The 17,162-nt window shown below is 38.1% G+C and overlaps 1 long non-coding RNA gene across 1 annotated transcript; it reads right to left on the bottom strand.

Annotated features, from left to right (window-relative positions):
- Positions 1–11,341: 11,341 nt before the first annotated feature.
- LOC138159105 (uncharacterized) lies at positions 11,342–11,999 on the bottom strand. Its single transcript, XR_011167805.1, has 2 exons — positions 11,872–11,999; positions 11,342–11,462 (listed from the first exon to the last, which is right to left on the bottom strand). It is a non-coding gene; the product is annotated as an uncharacterized lncRNA (long non-coding RNA).
- Between the last annotated feature and the right edge of the window lie 5,163 nt (positions 12,000–17,162).

Below are 17,162 nucleotides of genomic sequence, written 5' to 3'. Positions count from 1 at the left end.
TCCATTTTACTATACCTAGTCCAGTTCAGGATCTCAGGCTATATCATATCATGAATCGAGGCCCATAAAATTTGAAGGTAGTACATTATAATGGATTCTATCTTTTAAAACAATAGTGATTTCTCATTGTCACCTTTTCCCCAGTGAAAATAGCATGGTGGTATGGTTTAATTTTTCAATAAGAGTGTCTTGATGTGAAGCTCTGGATTTTTACCCATGAATAATATAGGGTTTGCAGCAAAACTTTTAGCTCCCAAAGTTCAGGCATCTTGAAAGAAAGTTAACAAGTTACTAGACATAGGTATATTTCAGATTTTCAGTTCCACAGACATTTTGTTGCTTAATATTTCTTAACAAGTACTGCATGTTGGAGGCAACAAACATTTGCTAAATGCCTACTATGTGCAGTTGTGCTATTCCAGGCAATTACAGAGATATAAAAAGACAAATAAGACATTGTCCAAACCCATGTTGTTCAAAGAGCTATAGCAAGTTTCTTCCTCTGGTAGAGATCAGAAAGTTCAATTAACAGAAACTACTTTCCTAATAATTTGTGTGTGTGTGTGTGTGTGTGTTTTTAAGCTATAAACATCTCAGCTAACGAAATGTTGAAGTTTGTGTTCTATTTTAGACAACAGCCTACAAAAATCCTCCAATACAATTTATTATGAGACAAAGTAGTGGGTGGAAAAATCCTTAATATTATTCTTTTGGTAGCTACAGCCGACAGAGGAACACTCCGTTTATAACATGTCACTGCAGTAGTGCCTTTTAATTATTCATTTTTGCCTTCTGAATTGTGCCTTGAAGCTCTGTAACCCTTTGGTTAAGAAACTGCCACAAACATGTGGTCTTTCAGATTGTCTTCCCCAGATCAAAGAAAGTCAAGGAGGAAGTGAACCAAGTTATAGCCAGAATAACTGAGGACTGAGGAGCTTCTGAACAAGATTCAGTCTAGGTGCCAGGATAATATAGGCTATATAACATTGTAACATATGTTAGAATTACCTCTTAGGCAGTGTATCACCTGAAGCAGGCTAAGAGGGAGAGGAAGATGCTTACAGCCCAGGAAGTCACAGAGAAGAAATATTTACTGTGCTGTGGGATGTTACTGAACACAACTGCAAAGACTGGACCTGTTGGACAAGGTTTGCCTTTCAAGCTAAAGGTGATACTATTGTTACTTTAAATGTGTTTTTTCGTATTACAGAGTGTGACTTCCTGTGGGTGAGTCTGTGACTGATCAAGCTAATGTATTATGAAGTCCCCTCCAAAAAGGTGACAAGTATAGTCCTCCAAGTACTTAGAAAGATTAACCATTGTTTACAGTAGCTGTCACACTTTGTGGCTCAGTCTACCACTGTGATTTATCTCCTGGGAAATTCAGTGTTTCGATTCAATGTTTTTAAAAAAATCAGATATTATGAAGGACCTACTGTGTGCAAGGCTACTATCCTATGTCTTGGGAATAGGAACATGGAAAAAAAGTGCATAGTCCCAACTCTAACTGCTATACACCAAAAATCATTGATGACTTTTTGCTCTAGTTTATAAAATTTTTAAATATTTATTTAAATGTTATTGATATGTGTGGAATTTTTTTCACATTGCCCTCATTTCTACCTCTTTCCTATCTAGAGAGCTATCCCATGTAATAAGGAAGGAATGAAAAAGGGAAGGAGAATGGAAAGGAAGGAAGGAATAAGGAAAGAAAGTAACATTTCAAAGAGAAAAGAAAATCAATTAAGCAAAGCTAATCAACACATTGAAAGAGTCAGACCATCTATGCAATGCATCAAACCCACAGGCACCCAACAAAATGCATTTTCTCATCTCTGTTGCTAAGCTTTGCGTTATAATTCCAGTGTTTAGAGATTTGTTGTTGTTTTTATTCTCATTGTTGTAATCATAATACTTTTCCTTTTCTTTGTACCAATTCACTTCTTAACTATGCATCTCTCTATTCTTCATTTTCACCATTTGATTTTTACTGGAATCCATATACCCTTGAAGAATCCAGCTAGCAAACTTCTTTATAATTGGGGCCTTCACTTTAGAAAATTTTATTGGTGCTATTTTAGCAAGTGACTGTGTGCTTGAAGCATGTATGTAGAAAAATTCAAGTCTTCCAAACCAATACCCTCAGAAGGCCAATGAGTAGACTGGATCATAGTTAGCTTTAGTGTTTGAAACTCATTTTCCCACAGTGGCTGAAGCTGTATCTATAGGATTTCAATTTGGTTCAATTCAATAAGCGACTACAATACGAAAGCATTTTTAAATTAAGCACTGTATTTTTTTTTATTAAGCACTGATGAAGCAAAAAAGAAAAAAAAGAAATGAAACAATCTCTGGTCTCAAGAATCCTACATCTGTACACATTTTATACATGTATATGTAAGTACAAAGTATGTTCATTTTAGTCTAGACCTGTGAATATCAATGTGAAGAAATTCCCTCCACCAATGCAGAGAGATAATTGGTCTCAAATCTCTCTAGGGCACCTGGAAGTTAAGTGATTCATCCATAGTCACAAAGTCTCTAGATATCAGGAGCAAAAAGAGAGGGAAGAGTCAGAACTTCCTGACCCTAAGACTGGACTGCTGTCCTCCATGTCCACCATGCTGGCTCTCAAATATACAGCATATACAACACAGCTTCACTTATGCAAACAGTTGCCAAATCTTATAATTTCTTTCTAACACTGGCCATATTCCATCCTTCCTCACCACTCTATTGCAGACCCTTATCACCTCTGTGGACTAGTACAATAGTCTTCTAATTTACCTGCTTTCTGCAAGTGCCTCTCCAGGCCAATCCATCTTCCTTGTAGTTGCAAAAGTGAGTTTCTTATACCATGTCACTTCCTCTCTCATCTACTCTATAAATCTCAAGGGTTCCCCACAAATTCTAGTCAAATGCAAACTACTCTGTTGGACTTAAAAAAAAATAACTCTTCATATCTAAGGCACTCTCTGGCTTTCCAATTTTCTTACACATTACTCCCCTCCGTGCACTCTATAAACAAATCATTCTGGCCTGCTTGATGGCTCTCATCTCCATGCCAATAGCTGGTCTCCATATTTTCACTGCTCTCCCTCCTTATCTTCCCCCTGCCCAAGAATCTCTGATTTCCTTCTGGGTTCCACATCAATGCCACCTTCTGCAGAAAGATCTTTCCAGGTCCCCCAGTCTTGCCCTCTAAGGTTCCCTACCATTTTTCTGTATTTATCTTTATGTACCTATTTACGTTCATTTTATTTCTCCCTTTAGAACATAATGTTTGAAGGCAGAGACTTTTTAAAAAAAATTTATTTGTCTTAGCTCAGTGTTTGGTACTTAATAAATGCTTAATATAAATGGATTAATTAAAATAGAAGAGAGCTAACACCTTTGTGGATAAGGAAAGGTGTCACAGCCAAAGACACTGAATTGGAAGGGGAGGGACAAGGGAGAATATTCTAGGCATGAGGACAGAACTTTTGCTGAAGCATGGGTTAAGTATTAGTAAAGATGATCAAATAGTCTCAGCATTCAAAACATGCTATGGCGATTTAAATCATAGCCTGAGTAACCTATAATAGATATTTCACTAATTCAAAATTCATAAATGTGTTCAACCCATCCTTTCTTCTGATGTCCAACTAAATTGCCTAAAATCTGAATCTCTTAATGGATTATCTTACTCTGTCACTATTTTGCTCAAGGGTATTCAATGACTCACTATTGCTTACCACATTAAATTGAAATCTCTTATTCTGAGTTTCAAGATTTGCCATAATCTGTACTTGCCTCATCTACACACTAGATTCTCTAGGCATCTAGCTGGGTAAATGTTAGCATTTGGAGTCAAGTAGACCTGATTTTAGACCCTACCTCTGTATACTTACTAGCTTTGTGACTGTGGACAAGTCATTCAACCTTTGTCTGCCTCAGTCTCCTCATCTGTAGTATGAGAATAATAATAGCATCTAACTCCTAGGAGTGCTGTGAATATTAAATCAGATAATATATGTATAGCACTTTGCAAACTTTCAAGTGCTATAATAGTGTTAACTATTATTATTTTTTTTTATTATTTATGGTCAGATTGGAATTCCTTTAATGTTTCTATACATGACATACCTTATCTTGCCCAGAATGCAGGCCACCAAACACAATTGCTTCCAAACCAGGTTGTAATGTACATGTGAAATTATGTATTCCTGACTTTCCCATTCCAGTTATATACCTTGTCTTCCCCTATTATTATTAGAACATAAGCCCTTCAAGAATAATGACTATGTTGCTTACTTGGATGTATATCTCCAATGTTTAGTGCAATGCCTGGCACATAGAAATTACTAATTGACATTTTTTTCACTCATTCATTCATGGGTGCATCCATGAGCCATTTTTGCCTCTCTTTTGCTTTTTGCCCTTGCTATCACCAAAGATTTTCTCCCTTAGGATCAGATGTATGCATACAGGAAGTGGGTGCACCTAGGCATAACCTGATGTCTCAAAAAAATTGTGTTTCGGTTCTTATATATATATTGCTAACATGAAATTTACTTATTTTTTCCCCAAGGGATAGCTGATAGTTTCTGTAATTCACTTGATGAATACAGATAATGACCTTTATTACTTTAATAAATATTTTCCTTAAAACAATTCCCTGGATGCACACACTAATAGAACTGCTGCATGCATACCCATTCTTACTCTCATAGATTTGGAAGGGAACTTCATCTAGGTCACCTCCCTTATTTACAGAAGTAGAAACAGATTCAGAGTTAAAGTAATCTAATAAAGGTCACATAAGGAATTAACAAGTAGTCAAGATTTGAACTCAATTCCTAAGATTCCAAATTCAGTGCTCATTCCCATCTCCTCCCTAGCCTGCTCCTCACCCCCAACCCCCAGCATCTTGGTACCTTCTGTCTGCCTAAGTTCTATCCATCCTTCAAGAGCTTTCTCTATTTCTCCCTTCTCCAATAAAAGATCTAAGGCCACTCCAGTGCTCATTGCTATTTCTCTTCAATTTTTTGGAACATTTTTCTATCTATGTGGTTTAAATTTGGACAGAATTATATTGTTTTCTAATTGTATCCTCTCATCTCTTACAATGGATTGTAAACTAATGGAGGGACCACAAAGTGGTGAGTAGATTCTCAATTTGATTGATTGAAGTCTTATTAGAACATTAGTAGTTATCTTGTACCTAGCCTTATAAAGTTTGAGGGAAAAAAAAAAACAACAATTTAAATACTTGATTTTCACCATCAAAATTTAGAAAAGCCACTTCTCCCGCCCATATCAGTAAACACAAAGAAGTAAGCATTTGTCCCTGAGGCTACTTTCAAGCTTCAGAGCAAAGCTAGAAAAAGTCATAGAAGAAGTTGAACTTATGATAACATGCTTGTGTGATTCACATGCATGTGTCTCTGTTTCTATGTGAGGAGGTGGGGCAAAAAATAATTTGCATATTTGTCAAATCGTCTTTTTCCCTGTCTCTGTCTTTTTCACCCCCTTTTCCTGTTCCTCCCTCTCTCCCTCTCTCTTCCTTCTTCCTCTTCCTCCCACTTCCCACTATCCATCTCTCTCCCCCTTCTCCCTTTTCCTTTCTCCTATTCTTCTTCCTCCCCTCCTCTTCTCCACCTTTTCGTCTCTCTCTTCCTCTTACCTTCTTCTTCCTCCCTCTCCCTTTTTTCTCTTTCTTCCCTTCCTTTCTCCCTCCCTTCTCCCTCTCAGTCTCTCATAAGAACATAGGTAAAGTATCACTTCAAATTCCTCTTCATAACCTAAAGTGACTAGATGTGATGATGGGGGATCAAACCAGTAGAAATAAAAAAAGAATGGTTGTTATCTATCCAGGGTCATGATCGAAAAGGGAGCCTGGTCTCTGCCTCCAAAATTGTTCTGATATTTTAAAGTACTAGAACTTGGGGATGATTTGGGAAAGTACGTTTGCCTTCACCTAAGAACTAAAAAAAAAAAGCATCTTAAGAAGAATTACAAAGCACAACTTTGCCTCTTTTTTTTCCTTCCTTCCTTCCTTCTTTCCCTCCCTCCTTCCTTCCTTCCCTCCCTCTTTCCTTCCTTCCTTCCTTCCCTCCTTCCTTACCTCCTTCCCTCCTTCCTTCCTTCCTTCCCTCCTTCCTTCCCTCCTTCCTTCCTTCCTTCCCTCCTTCCTTCCCTCCTTCCCTCCTTCCCTCCTTCCTTCCTTCCTTTCCTCCCTCCTTCCCTCCTTCCTTCCTTCCTTCCTTCCTTCCTTCCTTCCTTCCTTCCTTCCTTCCTTCCTTCCTTCCCTCCTTCCCTCCTTCCTTCCCTCCCTCCCTCCTTCCTTCTTCTCTCTGTCTCTCTTTGTCTCTCTCTCTCTTCCTCCCTCCATCCCTCCAAATTGACAACACTAAAAAAACTGTCAGAGCTGAGTCTCAGTAGCAGTGGCAGCAACAGCAGTAGCCAATGTGTCAATGGGCAGAGTGCCTAAGTATGTGAGCTCTCTTTACCACCTCCAGCCAGGGGCCTATAGGGTGCTGAACTCTGCAAATGATCATTTTAGATACTATACTGCCACTGCTGCACAGACATATTCATGGCAGCAGGGGTGAGGGTTTATCCCCTGCCCTCTCAATCCAAAAGCAGTAATATTTTCTTTTTGATAAATAGCCTAGTATCTTGTAAATCAGAGATTTAGGTCACATTAAGTCAGCAAACCAACATCATCATTCTGATCTTTGTCATTGTTTGTCAGCTAAACAACTACAGAATAAAAAAGCAACAAATGCCTGATTTCTATTAAATGCAGTATAAAAATAAATCATCTATTACTATATACCAGGCACTGTGCAAAATGATGAGAAAACATATAGAAGCAAGTAAGACAGTCACTGCTCTCAAGGAGTTTACTTTCTAATGGGGGGAAGTCAACAGATATAGGGAAACTGGAACAGAGAGTATACATACAACTGATAGCTGAAAATTGCTTTGAAGGCCTTGTTCTATGCTAGGTAAAAACTCACTTAGGGGCAGAGTCCAAACTTGCCCATTGATCATGAGGGTATGGGTGGAAATTAAAATGATGATCTGAGTGTAACCAACTGGCTGCTACAATGGAGAGAGTTCTGGCCCTGGAGCTAGAAAGCCCTGAATTCAAATCCAGTCTCAGACACTTACTAGCTGTGTTAGCCCAGGTAAGTCATTTAACCTCTGTTAGTCCCAGTTTCCTCATCTGCAAAGTGGGCATAATAAATAAGATTATATTTATAAAGCTCTTTGTACACTTGAAAACACTATGTAAATGCCTAGCTATTAGGCAGCATGGAAAGGAAATGACCAGGAATTAATGTGGAACCCTGGATCTAAGCAAGGCAAAAGTCCACCAATCAGAGCTGGGCAACCTAAACACCTAATCTATCAGCAAGTATTTATAAGTGCTGGTTATGTATTAGACCCTGTGCTAAGAGCTAAGGTTACAAAGAAAGGCAAACTCTGTCTCTCTCTCTGTCTCTCTCTGTCTCTCTGTCTCTCTGTCTCTCTGTCTCTGTCTCTGTCTCTGTCTCTCTCTGTCTCTGTCTCTGTCTCTCTTTGTCTCTCTGTCTCTCTCTCTGTCTCTCTGTCTCTCTCTGTCTCTGTCTCTCTCTCTCTGTGTCTCTCTCTCTCTCTCTCTCTCTCTCTCTCTCTCTCTCTCTCTCTCTCTCTCTTTCCCTCTATCTCCATACCTTTGAGGAATTTACATACTAATATGGAAGAAAAAAATGTAAAGACATTGGCACATTCGTGATACATCCAGAGTAAAATGAATATAACTTTAATGGGGAAGGCTCAAATGGCTGGGAAAACAGGAAGGTCTCTTGTGAAGGTAATATCTGAGGTGAATATTGAGAGAAAACAGGGATTTCAAGAGGTAAGAGGGAATTGGAGCAAAATCCAGTGGTCTTGTCCAGCAAAGGAAGAGCTAAACAAAGCTTGCATGGCTTCCACTGGGCCCAAAATATAAAGAAGCAGTGAATATCTCTATTGGACAAGGAGAGGAATTCTTCCCTTCCAGTGTTCTTGTCTGGGCAGTGGTAGGTGTGCTTAATACTTACACCTAGATAAGAAGCAATATTTCTGGGGTTCAGTGGCCCTTTCTGGTGATTTCAGGGCTTTTCTTTCTGCAGAAAAACTCTTTTATTTCTTGCCTTTTCTTTCAGTCTGTGGCAGGAACGGAAAGAAGATGTGGTAACCTACCAGCATTTATAGAGCTGAGTGGGCTGCTGTACTGATTCTGATCTGAAGTACTAGGAAGCAAATGTTATAAGGTGTCCTGGGAATTGCTAGACTGAAAAGCATTGCATTCAATTTGTAAAATAATGTGTTTCTTTTATTCTTGTCTCTCAGTGAATTAACAGAACAGAGAGATACCTTATTTTTCACCATCTTCCTCTGTAAAATGGGAATCATAATTCAGTTTTTTTGAGATTGCTGGGCTGTTTCATTCTCTCTTTTTATATACACTCTGCCTAGAATATTGTAGGCATTTAATAAATACTTGCTGATTGATTGATCATAACGTTCATGTTGATATTAAATATCGCTTAATAATGATTTCTGGATTGAATGTGAAGATTGTCTGAAATTACTTGCCTCAAATTTTTTCTTGGAAATTTATTTAAAATGTCACATGGGGAAAGTGGATACTATGCACTATGTTTGCTCAGCATATCTCTTCATGAAATATGAACTTTGGTTTTGTTTCTTTAAGAAATAATAATAGACATGCATTTAAGACTAATTTTTTGATATTATAAACTAACCAACAAAAAATGTAGGCAATGCAGTGAAGCCTGATGAATTCATATCACAGCAATTCATTGTAATATTTGGGACTAGGATCCCTTGAAGTTTCCTTTTGCCTTATTAACCCTCCACAGGCATTTGTTGGGTATCTCTTATTCCCAGCATTGATAGACACTGTAGTAAATACATGAGCATAAAGTATAGTCAGCCTCCTTTACAAGTTCATGGTATTGTTGGGAGAGAGAAGAGACTGTGAACATTACACCATAAAGCATGGTTGAAGAGTTCTGACTTGTCTGGTATAGACAAGAATTGTAAGAGACAGAGCTAAGGATGGTGTATATCCCTGACATAGAGTAAAGTCTTCACAACTGCACAGAGGGAGGAAAGGAATGATTTCAAGGAACTTTGTCTAAAAGTTAGTGCCCAGCTTTATTTCATTACTTCTTTTCATTGACACTAACTTTTGGAAAAAGTGAATGACTCAGTCTTCCTTGAAATCATTCTTTCCTCCCTCTGTGCAGTTGTAAAGAATGTACTTTATGTCAAGAAAATACACTGTCCTCATCTTAATCTCTTACAATTCTTTTCTATACCAAACAAGTTAGAACTCTTCAATTATACTTTATCTTGTGATGCTTGCTAGTTTCACATGTATCATCTCCTCTCTTCTAACTAGAATCTACCCAAAATGTAAAGGACCACAAATGCCAGATTGAGGAGTTTGTATTTTATCTAAAAGGTAATGGTGGGGGGTGGGGAGTACTAAAATTTTTGAGACAGAATGTCAGGCTTGTGCCTTGAGATTTTTTTGGAAGGAAAGCACAGCCAAGATGTCAGAGTAGAAGCACAAACTTGGTGTGAACTCCTGCTCTAATCACTTCTAATACATGTAAAAAAAATGACTCTAGACAAACTTTAGAGCTACAGAACTCACAAAGAGACAGAGGGAAACAAATCTCCCACTGAAGGCAGGCTGGAAGGGTCTGAGCTGGGAACCCAGTGCAGTCCTGTGTGAGCTGCAGCTCAGGCCTGAGGGAGGCCCCATCAGCAACCAGAACAGAGCACAACCCAGGAGAGTGAATCATCAGTAGCTGTGGCAGTTTCTAGATTCCTCAACCCATATATATCAAAGACAAAATAAAAAGTCATTATGGAACTCTGTTGGGACAGGGGGAGATGGAAGATCATTGCTGAGGTCCTGTCCTCAGGGCAAGAAACAGCAGAGGTGCAGCAGTTGTGCATTCAGAGTGACCATTCAGAGGGAAATCGCTTTTGCTTTAACCTGCTTGGATCTGGATTGCATTCTTGGGTGGTAGTCCTGGGGTGTGTGGCCAGTGGACCAGAGCTTGTGGGGGCTGTAGAGACAGTGCCCTCCTAATAGCTCAGCCAGCTGCAAAAGAAAAAAAACAGAAATTTGGGAAAAAGCTTTCTCTATTCTAGAAGCAGAGTTCTATTGTGACAAGGAACTCGAAAGTCAAGTAATTGGATGGCAATATGAGCAAGCAGAGGAAGCACAAACAGACAATATAATCCTTTGTTGGGGACAAAAAGGATCAAGGCATGGAGTGGGAGGAAGATAGTGAACTCAGAACTCCTTCATCAAAAGACTCCAAGAAAAATATGAACTACTTAGAGGCCATGGAGGAGCTCAAGAAGGATTTTGAAAATGAAGTAACACAAGTGGAGGAAAAATTGGGAAGAGAAATGAGAATGATGCAAGAAAATCATGAAAAGTGAGTCAACTTCCTGCCAAAGGAAATCCAAAAATACATTGAAGAAAATAACACCTTAAAAAAATAGACAAACTCAAATAGCAAAAGAGGTCCAAGAAGTCAGTGAGGAGAAGAATGCCTTAAAAAGCCAAATTTTCCTGATGGAAAAGGAATGTCAAAAACTCACTGAAGATAATAATTCCTTCAAAATTAGATTGGAACAATTGGAATCCAATGACTTTATGAGAAATCAAGATCCAAACAAATGAAAAAATGGAAGGCAATGTGAAATAACACACTGGAAAAACCATTGACCTAGAAAATAGATCCAGGAGAGATGATGTAAAAATAATTGGACTACCTGAAAGCCATGATCAAAAAAATAACCTAGAAATCATCCTTCAAGAAATTCTCAAGGAAATTTGCCCTGACATTTTAGAACAAGAGGGCAAATTATAAATTGAAAGAATTCACCAAGCACCTCATGAAAAAGATCCCAAAAAGAAAACTCCTAGGAATATTATAGTCAAATGCCAGAGTCCTCAGGTAAAGGAGAAAATACTGCAAGCAGTCAGGAATAAGCAATTTGAGTATTGTGGAAACACAATCAGGATAAGACAACACCTAGCAGCTTCTACATTAAGGGATCAAAGAACTGGGGATATGATATTCCGGAGGTCAAAGGAGTGTGATAGTAATGGCAATTAAAGATTCCCCTGTATTGGCTTGGTTTTCAAATTGATTGTATTAAAACCCAGAGCTTGTTAATCCCACCTGTGGGATGGACTTTTTGATGTGAAAAGAAAGTCCTGACTGGGAGGAGCTGGTGACGTAGATTTGGAGAGACAAGAGAGAGGCGGAAGTTCTTTTTGGAAGCAGCACCTCGTGGAGAGGGAGAGACTAAGAGATTGCTGGTGGCCGCTTTGAATTGCCCTGGACTTTTGAGACCTGCCCCCTGAGCTGCCAAGGACTGAGGAGACATGGCTGTTTTGCTGGTACTTTGTCTGTCTGTTTTGATGTTATTTTGCCAGATTTGTCCACTGGTGAAAGACTGTCCTGTTGAAGAAGTCCTGGAACCTGGCATTTGGTTAAGAAGGCCTGAGACTGTCCTGCAGACAGAGAGTGAATACTGTCCACTGGTGAGGGACAGTACTGAGAGTGAATACTGTCCACTGGTGAGGGACAGTACTGTTGTTGCAGGGGTCTGGGAGCCTTTCTGTTGGTTCAGAAGCCCTGAAGAAGGATTTTCTTGTTGTATGTTTACAGAAATCCTGGGAGAGGGCTTTGCTAATGTGTTCAGGGGTTCTAGGACTGTTCTACAGACAGAGGATAAATTCATGAAGGGACTGGCAATGTATCTTATGGCCTTGCTAAGCCTTGTCTCCCCAGGAACTAAGATTGCTGAGAACTTGCCTCGTGTCAAGATGAAGAAAAGACCTCCATTTGGGTATTAAGTGCTGTGTTTAAACTTGATGTAACTCTGGGGTAGATTCAATTGTGATCCAGGGGTGGGGAACTTTTGACCTTTTTGTGTTCTATGGTTGAGCAAATGAATGTATTTTACTTATGTTTGGAAACTAATCTCCATTTGAGAAGAGGGGCTTTGTGGTGGACTTAATTAAGGTATAGCCTAGGGGTGGAGAAGTATTTGGAACAGAGACTTTGTAATTGATTGAATGATTGGAAAGTCCTGGGGTGGGGTAGGCCTTGGAGATTATTTAATCACACTTAGTAAATGCTGTATGTGGAATGATGTCATGTTTTGATCTTCTCTGTTCTGGGTTTGTTACTGAATAAAATAGAGAGCACCTATGCTGGTATTTTGAACCTGGGAAGTTGCCTTTGCTTGGTATTACATTACAAGGAGCTAGGATTAAACCAAGAATCACCCACCTGGAAAAACTGAGTATAATGCTACAGGGGAAAATATGGTCATTCAATGAAATAGAGGATTTTCAAACATTCTTGATGAAAAAAACCAGAACTGACCAGAAAATTTGTCTGTCAAATTCAAGAAGGAAAAGAAGCATGAGAAGGTAAACAGGAAAAATAAATCATAAGGAACTTATTAAAGTGGAATTATTTACATTCCTACATGGAAAAAATGATCATTGTAACTCATAAGACTTTTCTCAGTGTAAGAAAAGTTGAAGGGAATATATATGTATGTATATGTATGTATGTGAGGGTGTATGTGTATATAAATATATATGTGAGTGTGGGCATATGTATGTTCATATATACATAGACAGAGGGCACAGGATGAGTTGAATATGAAGATATGACATACAAAAATAAAATTAAGAGTAGAGAGTGGAATTGATTAGGAGAAGGAGAAGGGGAGAGATAGATTAGGGTAAATTATCTTATATAAAAGAGTCAAGAGAAAACTGTTACAAGGGAGGGGAAGAACAGGAAGGTGAAAGGGAATGGGATGACCTTATTCTCATTGAATTTGGCTTAAGGAGGGAATAACATACACACTCAGTTTGGTATCTTACCCTACAAGAAAATAGGGGGTAATGGGAAAAGAGGGGGGATGCTAGAAGGGTGGGTAGATTGGGGGAGAGGGTAGTTAGAAGCAAACATTTTTGAAAAGGGATATGGTCAAAGAAAAAAATAGAATAAGTTGGGGCAGAATAGGATGGAGGAAAATATAGTTAGTCTTTCACAATATAACTACTATGGAAGTGATTTGGGTAACTACACATGTATAGAAAATATTGAATTGCTTATCTTCCCAGTGGGGGCAACTGAGGAGGAAAGAAGGGAAAAATCTGGAACTCAAAGTTTTAAAAACAAGTGTTTAAAAATATATATTTTACATGCAAGTGGGAAATAAGATATATAGGTACTGGGGTATAGAAAGTCATCTTGCCCTACTAGAAAGTTAGGGGGCAGATGGGAAAGGATATATGAGAGAACTTATTGGGGGAAGGGGTATTCAGTAGGTTTTCTATTTTGGGGTGGGGGCAGGGGAAAGACAGGGAGAAAAAAATTGTAACTCAAAATCTTGTGGAAATGGATGTTGAAAACTAAAAATAAATAATTTTTTTTAAAGCAATCGGGGTTAAGTAACTTGCTCAAGGTTATGCGGCCAGTTATTTCTGGGTGTGGTGCTAAGTGTCTGAGCCTGGATTCAACCCCCAGGTCTTACTCACTGTGCTACCTGGCTGCCCCAAAATAAATAAATTTTTAAAAAATAAAATTAAAAAAACTAAAAATAAAGAATTTTTAAAAGTTGTTTAGAGGATTGGAGAGAGAAAAGACTGCAATCAAGGAGGGGAATTAGAAAGTTAGAAGACCATACGTAGACTTGCATAAAATAATAAAGAGTGAAATGAGCAGAACCAAGAAAACATTCTATACACTAACAACAATATTGTTTTTAAAACAACTTTGAGTGAATAAGTCATTTTGACTATTAAAAATACCAAAATTAACTACAGAGGACATATGAAGGAAGATGCTATCTGCATCCAGATAAAGATTGATCAACAGAAATGTGTGTAGAATGGTTTTACATCATATATTCATGCATACATATTTAATTACATATATATGTGTGTATATGTATGTATATAGATCTAATATTTTGTCTAATTGTAGTCATCTTTTTGGGGAAAGAATGAGGGGAGAAAACAAGGGAAAAAAGAATATTACATGATAACAATATATATTAAAAAGGAACAATCAGTTGTACATAATAGATTTGCAGTTTCATATACAATAATCTTTTTTTCTATTCTACTATGTTATGGACATGTTTATTTTATTTCTGAAGTTCAGAATAAAATAAATAAGACACAAAAAAAGAACTATTACCACTCTCTTGTTGAAAGACAATGGGGACAGTTTATCTGTCAGATTTATGGAGAATGGAGGAATTTATGACAAGAGATAGAGGACATTATAAAATGCTAAATGGATAATTTTGATTACCTTAAATTGGAAAGATTTTGCACAAACAAAGACAATGCAACCAAAATTAGGAGGGAAGCAGAAAACTGGGAAAGAATTTTTATAACCAGTGTCTCTAATAAAAGCCTCATTTCTAAAATCTAGAGAGAACTGAATCAAATTTACAAGAAGGCAACCCATTCCCCAACTGATAAATGGTCAAAAGATATGAACAGGCAGTTGTCAGAGGGATAAATTAAAGCTATATATAATCATATGAAAAAAAATGCCCTAAATCACTATTGCTTAGAGAGATGCAAATCAAAACAACTCGGAGGTACCACATTGAACCTCTCAGATTGACTAACATGGCAAAATAGGAAAATGATAAATGTTGGAGAAGACATAGAAAAGTTGGAACACTATTCATGATCCATACCTTCTGAAGAGCAATTTGGAATTATCTCCAAAGGGCTATAAAAATGTGCATACCTTTTGACCCAGCAATATCAATTCTAGGGCTTCATTCCAAAAAGATCATAAAAATGGGAAAAGGACCTATATGGACAAAAAATTATATCAACTCTCTTTGTGGGGTCCAAGAACTAGAAATTGATGAGATGCCCATCAAATGAGGAATGACTGAACAAGTTGTGGTATATGAACACAATGGAATACTATTGTGCTATAAGAAATGATGAACAGGTGGACTTCAGAGAAACCTGAAAAAGATTTATATGAACTGCTGTTGTAGTGAGGGGAGCAGAACCAGGAGAACATTGTACACAGTAATAACCACAGTGTGTAAAGACTGATTTTGATAGACTTAGCCCTTCTCAGCAAAGCAAAGATGTAAAACAATTCCAAAGGACATATGATAGAAAATGCTAACCATATTCAGAGAAAGAACTATGGAGTCATAATGCAGAATGAAGCACACTATTTTCTTTTTTCTTTTGTTTTGTTTTTTTCTTTCTCATGGTTTTTCCCACTCATTATAATTCTTCTATGCAACATGACTCATGTGAACACGTGTTTAATAGGAATGTATGTGTAGAGTCCATATTATATTGCAAGTTGTCTTAGGGAGGAAGGGGGAGGAAATTTAAAACTTATGAAAGTGAATGTTGAAAACTAAAAATAAATAATTTAAAATTTTTTTTTAAAAAGAAGGCTGGAGAAGGACTCCAGATCAGCAGCAGCTGTGTCCATTTCCAGATTTATCAACACATAGATGTGAAGGACAAAGTGAGAGGTCAGTGCATTCTGTTTGGGACCAGTAAGGGGGAGTGTGTGGCTTTTGCCCCTGGGGTGAAAAGCCTCTGAGACATCAGCACAGCCAGCCAGCACCACGTTGCAGCTTAAGCTCCTGGCCTGCAAAGTGTAGGGGGACAAAGCACCAGTCTGAGGGGTAATTGCTCTTGCTTTAACCTGCTTGGATCTGGATTGCAGTCTAGGGTGGAGGTACTGGGGTGTGTGTCCAGCTTGCCAGAGCATGTGGAGACTTCAGAGAGGGTACCCATCTAATACCTCTGGCAGCTGAGAAAACCTCAGCATTTGGGATGAAACTTCACTGTCTGGTGGCAGATTCCTACTTTGGCAAAAAGCCCAGGGGTCAAGTCACTGAGAGGTGACATGACCAGGCAAAGGAAACAAAGAAGACAGAAGATTCCAACATTAGACTCCTATTTTGGGGACAAAAAGGAGCAAAGCATGGAACAGGAGGAAGACAGTGAATTCAGAACTCCTGCACCAAAAGCCTCAAAGGAAAATACGAACTGGTTGCAGGCCATAGAGGACCTTAAGAATCAGATAAGAGAAGTGGAGGAAAAATTGGGAAGAGAAATGAGAACAATGTAAGAAAATTACAAAATGAGAGTCAACAGCCTAACTGAGGAAAATCATACCTTAAAAAATAGACTGGCTCAAATGACAAAAGAGGCTCAAAAGGGCAATAAGCAAAAGAATGCCTTAAAAAGCTGAATTTGCCAGATGGAAAAAGCATCTCAAAAGCTCAATGAGGAGAATCATTGCTTCAGAATTAGATTGTAGCAAATGGAAGCTAATGACTATATGAGAAATCAAGATGCTGTTAAACAGATCCAAACGAATGAAAGAATGCAAGGCAATGTGAAATATCTCATGGGAAAAACCACTGACCTGGAAAATAGATCCAGGAGAGATAATTTAAAAATTATTGGACTCTCTGAAAGCCATGATCAAAAAAATACCCTAGAAATCATCCTCCAGGAAGTTCTCAAAGAAAACTGCCCTGATGTTTTAGAACCAGGGGGCAAAATAAAGGTTGAAAAAATCCACCAATCACCTCCTGAAAAAGATCCCAAAAAGAAAACTCCTAGGAATATTATAGCCAGGTTCCAGAATTCCCAGATTAAGGAGAGAATATTACAAGCAGCCAGGAAGAAACAATTTGAATATTGTGGAAACACAATCAGGATAACCCAGTATTTGGCAATTTCTATACTGAGGGATCAAAGGGCTTGGAATGTGATATTCCAAAGGTCAAAGGAGCTGGGATTAAAACCAAGAGTCACCTACACAGAAAAACTGAGTATCATGTTTCAGGGGAAAATATGATCATTCAGTGGAATAGAAGACTTTCAAGTATTCTTGCTGAAAAAACCAGAGTTGAATAGAAAATTTGTCATTCAGATACAAGAAGCAAGAGAAGCATGAGAAGGTAAACAGGGAAAAGAAATAAGGAACTTGTCAAAGTTGAACTATTAACATTCCTACATGGAAATATATAAATGTAACTTATGA

This window comes from Petaurus breviceps, unplaced genomic scaffold (genome assembly GCF_028583685.1).
Source record: "Petaurus breviceps papuanus isolate PSGF00001 unplaced genomic scaffold, PetGlider_PUasm1.0 175, whole genome shotgun sequence".
NCBI lineage: Eukaryota > Metazoa > Chordata > Mammalia > Diprotodontia > Petauridae > Petaurus > Petaurus breviceps.
The sequence above is the reverse complement of the archived record's forward strand: the minus strand, read 5'-3'. Positions and strand labels throughout refer to the sequence as shown.